Raw genomic sequence first — 6,000 nt, forward strand, 5'->3', positions numbered from 1 at the left:
TTAAAAAAAGTGTACGTATTATATCGTAATAATAAGCTGAGAGAGAAGGAATTAGAGAAATAGGCAACTGTTAATTATAACTCACATAATAGAAATACACATCATCATCATCATCATCATCATCATCATCATCATCAACGCTGCCATCTTCCTCATCCCTTGTTTCCAACACCCTTTCAGAAGTACTAGGATCATTCTCTGACGACGTATAGGTTGCGGTTGCTCCCACAAGGCGAAGAAGTTCAGAAAGAACTTCATATGAATAACAACACTTCTGCATACGGTGCGGCGTAATCCAAACTTGCAGTTCAAAATAGCCGACAATGTTTGTATTTTAATCCTGTTCCTCGGTTTGTTTTTAACGATACTGACCTAACTGAAAACTCTCTACTTCAGCATTCGAATGGGGCAAATTTAACGCAGACGTATGATTTACAGAATTTACAAAAAACGTTTGAATTGGCTGTAGGAACAGGTTGTATCCAGTCTTTTAATTCCCCCCAATTCTCCCATTCTTTTCGATACTTTTGAGTATATTTAGGTTTCGGCATGATTAATAATATATTTTATTACTCTCGTGATATTTAATTAAAACACAATCACTAATTTCAAACACATCACAGCACGATACCTGAACTAAAATACCACATAGCAACTATTATTTTAAGATTGAATGCAATGCAGTCTACAGACACACATCACAACATAAATGCAGCCTTGAATGGTGTGAAATACATCATCACGTGCTCAGTGGAAAGAGAGGGGAGAAAATTCATCATTTAACCGAGGGAAGTACCGAATACCGATGAGGTAATGCGTACCGGTACCCTAATTGTATGCTATTGTGCAATTTTATGTAACGGTAGTGACCATTGAAAAATCCGAAGTCGAGAAATTAGATCCACGTATGCACGTAGGCTATAAGTAATAAAAATTAGAATGTATCTAAAAAAATTCAAGATGGCCAAAAACAGCTAAATGGAGCATAGAAAGTAGCTAAAATGCCACAGGTGGCATTTTGAAAAAATTGTTGCTAGATCAGTATTCGAAATGGCTAGATTTAGCCACAAAGTGGCTAAATTGGCAACACTGCGGCTCTATGAGTAAGCAGTCGCCCGCACACACAGAACCCCCCATTCCGAAGCCTCAGAAAGAAGTTCGCGCATGTTGGTGCCACGAGTTTGCGATCAGGTTCTACCTACTGTTACAGAACTCGGGGCTACATGTAGAAACCTCGGGGCTATATGACACAAGACCTCAAGGACAGTGACATCATAATTTCCTTCGGTTATATGCAGATAATACTTGTCGCTTATTTTTTTTTATTTTTTTTTAATCTCTTAAGAAGAAACAAAGTTCTTTTTTTTTTCTCCCACGTTTATTAATATTTGAATAAATTACACATATGACAACTCACTGCATACAAATGCTATCATGTACAAAAATAGAGGCTAGACAAGAGACATTTTAAAATTATCTAGAACATCATATCATATGAACATGAAGGTAAACCAAACATGACATCAAACCATATGAACAGAAAACATGCAATATAAAAAAATAGCATTACTTGATGTAGCACCTTCTTTCATAACACACATATACCTTATGTTATATTATTCGTAACTCACATCATGCTGTTTTATATGCACTGTAGTATTTTACTTCACTTTAACTAAATTCCTCGAATTACATCACACTAAGCTTGGTAAATAATACATCAACAATTCATTATTGTTTCATCAACAGATACACATAACATTATACTCACAATGCATTATCTCAATCTGGCACAATATTTAACATCACACTATTAATCTGATTACTTCTAATGCAATATATCATATTAATTTAAATGCAGCCATATTATTTCATTCACATTATTTTAGCTGCCTCACACTTCATTACAGAATATTAAACTAAAAGACCTCACCTTATGGTACACCGAAATAGAAAGAACTTAATTCATTACAAATTATTATCTTATAACATCACATTAATTTCAATTCTTTACATGACACAAAGTCATCATCATTACCCTACTGTTATCACAATACATTACAACGAGTTATCCTAAGGTTGCTTTCCTTTCTGATCCTATTACATTGCTATAAATACAAACAGTCACTTTTATCCTATTTCATCTTATTATTCGATTGGAAATAGATCGTCAACACTCAAAAGATAATCGCGCGGAAGTTTTGGCATGTATAGCTCGATTCAATGTTATTGGCCCTTGTCTTTGGCTAGTGAGGGAGCTGTGTGTTGCGTCATAAGAAAGACATTTAATCACAAACGTTTATAGAAGGAGAAGAGGGAAGGGAAAGAATGAAAATTATATATATGCTCGTAGTTGAGGGACACATATTATATCAAGAAAATATTAGTCATCATGACATTGTTTAGAGAACAGACGTAGTGGTTAGTAACGGGACGTGTGGAAGAATATTGTGTTTTAAGACGGAGTGTACCGCGACATGATAAGTAGGAAGTGTTAGGTGTTATGACTGTGCGACCTGAACTGTGCGACCCAGTCCGCCAGTAGTGATGAGTATTTATAACTCGCTCTTGGTCGAGCTACTTACTTTTTACAAGGGCCAAAATCCTTAAATCAAGCTGTACAACATCTATAATATCAGATACTTCTTTAATTTCGTGTTACGCTAAAAATGTTTATATTTTCTCATCAATTGTACCTCAAACAAAGACGTATTCACATCTAAAGAATAATTTTTCAAATGCTTCTGGTTCACATTATTTTATTATTTAGATTGCTGAAATTAACTTTAGAAGTATAGATACCGGTTATATGACTGTCTGCACTGCAGTTTATTTAGAATTCACATGAATGTGCAAATATTCCATAAATACCTTTTTCCGTTTTATTTTAGTAACAAAATATAATCAGATTATATACCAAAGAAATCAGCTTTGGTATGTTTCACATTTAGGCTAATACGGTAGGCCTACATTCCCACTCGCAAACCAAACCATTATCTGTAGTAATGTCACGAGAGGTCTGAGATTTATCTGGCAAATCTCAGACCTCGAGTGACATTTATTAGGACTATTTCGTGAATAAAATAAAAATGTAAATAATATATCCCTAAAATTCGCTCACAAAATGTTAATAATTATATATTTACGAATACTTAACCTATTCAGACATTGTGAATTTGAAATAGATGAATATCGATTACTGCAATAAAGAAATTGGATGTTATTCAGTAATGCCAATTGCGAAAAGCGAAATACTGGTTTAACAATGTTAATTACATGTACTGCGCTTTTCTCTTATTATTATAACAGAAATACATTTTCATTACCTGCTGAAATCATAATTTAATTTAAATATTTTATAAAAATTGCAAGTAACCTGATTAGTACATTAATTAAATGAATTGCTGAAAAAGCAGTTATCAAATCTGAATGAAAGAGTGTAATTTTCTCCAGATAGCCAACAATGGACATGGAATTAAAAGATGAAGCTGTAGATGTGGAAGTAAGATTTCACACTTTATATAGTACTTCACCGTTACATTATACACTACACCGAGAATCATGAACTATGTAATATGTGTGGAAACAGCTAGCAATGCTTATGCATTCACACTACAGCGAGACATTGTTGCTACGCCATCTCTGTACGGGTAATTAAAAACACAAATTTTATTACGCCATACGGAAGGCAGTTTGATCAAAGATCTTGTATATAATACTATACAAGGTCTTTGGGTTTGATATGCGCTGATGTGACATAAATTTGAACACCTGACTTTCTATTAATTGTTTAATTTCATTCATGTTACACAAATTTTAAATGCTAAATTAGGTTATGTTACCTGTGGGAGCGGGGCCAATGTCAATTATGCCTTATTTTGTCCATTACTCCGTGCTATAGGAAAGCATTCTCCATAGTTCGACGAACACATTCTCGCTGTAGTGTGTAAAGGAACTAAAGCTGCATCTACACAGTTCAATTTTCCATGCACGTGTGCATGCAATCTGGGAAGAATATTGAAAGAATCAAGTTTAAAACGTACGTTCAATTAAGATATGAAGATTTTGTGTCTACATGGTGAGCCGTTTTGAACGTAGTCTTCACTGCGTAAATATATTAATTAATATTAAATATCAATATTGCATTCATTGCTTGAATGCGTAAAGTTGAAAGAAAAGTTTAACCGTGTAGATGCAATGGAATCATACTCATCGATTTACGGAGAAATAGTTGGCGACACTGACTAAACAAAAGAACGACCATGCGATAAATTGATAGCGATAAATCTAGCTGCAAAAATTATCGCGATGTCTGACTGATAGGTTGGAATTCAAAATTTCATTACACTTCAATGGTCGAAAATGGAATGACATCATATAAACGAAATAGTCATACTAAAGCTATTATTATACAGTAAACCATTCAATAAGCCATCTATCTCCCTTTCTAAAGATCAAGTGTCACAACTATCTCATAACACTGAAGTTATACAACGCATATTTTTATCAGGCATCAGAAATAATTATGACTAGATATGACTAATTCTGTTTAATGTTTAGCTACATATATCATAAATATTAAGATTCGATTGGGGCCGTGACATGTGGATATAGCTTTCATTTCTCTATAACACTTGATAAAATTTTACCCACATGCACAAACAAATCTGTCCTTCGGTGAACTGACGATCATGTGAATGTTACTACAGCATCATTCCTGCAAACAGTTGACTAAATATTAAATAACAGAGTAGCCTCATGTTTGGAATGCAATAATAATATTTCAACTGCGCAGTTAAAGTTTTCATTTGATCTCGTCTTATCTCTGCTATATATACACTCTTCTTGCATTAACGCTTCAGAGACTAGAGATGAGAAGAGTTATTTTATCGTAACAGTTACAACTGTTCCAATTCCCTGAAAATACTACCTCGAAATAACAGTACCATGTTTACAGTGGTATTTTGGAACATGTACGTACGACTATTATGTAATATAACAATGGTACTTTGGACGCTAAAAGACCACATATTTCCTTGTATGACATGTGATCGAGTATGACGTCACAATCAGCTAATGTGTCAGTTCGCGGAAAAGAAATGTATTCTAATACCAAACTGAAATTGTAGAACACGTTTGTTAGAAGCAGGAAATTTAATGTCATTTTAAATAATTTGTAATTTTGTAGCGAAACTGAAGTATTTATTTAGTATTTAGTATTTATTTATTTATTTAACCTGGTAGAGATAAGGCCGTCAGGCCTTCTCTGCCCCTCTACCAGGAGATTCCAACTACAATATCAACAATAAAATTACAATTAGTATTAAATTTACAATTACAATTACAAACAATATTACAATTAGTATTAAATTTACAATTACAATAAAATCAAAGTACGAAAAGATTACCTGAATAATTAAAGCTAGATAATTTATCATAGAGAAACAAAGAATATTTTATATTTACTGAATTACAAATTAAATCTAGAATAACAAAATTGTATAGTGATGAAATTACTGAATATTGAAATATTTTGTGATAGATTAAAGAAACTATTTACAAGTAATCAATTACTGACCAAGTGCCTAGTAAGTTTTCGTTTGAATTCAATTTTATTTCGACAGTCCCTGATGCTAGCAGGTAGCGAATTCCAGAGTCTTGGCAGGGCTATTGTGAAAGAAGTGGATACAAGAGATAAATAAAGCCTAATCTATTCTTTCTCTTACGCCTAGCTCACGTACACAATGGTGTTTACTTTCTTCAAAAATCGGTAATAAAATATGAACATTTGTAAATAAAAAGCTGTAACCATTTTTGGCTTCCTAAAGTTCACAATATGTGAAGAGTAACAATCTAAACATTGAAAGAGTAATGGAACGGAGAAAAATTCTCTCCGGCGCCGGGATTTGAACCCGGGTTTTCAGCTCTACGTGCTGATGCTTTATCCACTAAGCCACACCGGATACAACTCCGACGCCGGTTAGAATCGTCTCAGATTAA

The sequence above is a fragment of the Periplaneta americana genome, chromosome 15 (genome assembly GCF_040183065.1).
Source record: "Periplaneta americana isolate PAMFEO1 chromosome 15, P.americana_PAMFEO1_priV1, whole genome shotgun sequence".
Lineage (NCBI taxonomy): Eukaryota > Metazoa > Arthropoda > Insecta > Blattodea > Blattidae > Periplaneta > Periplaneta americana.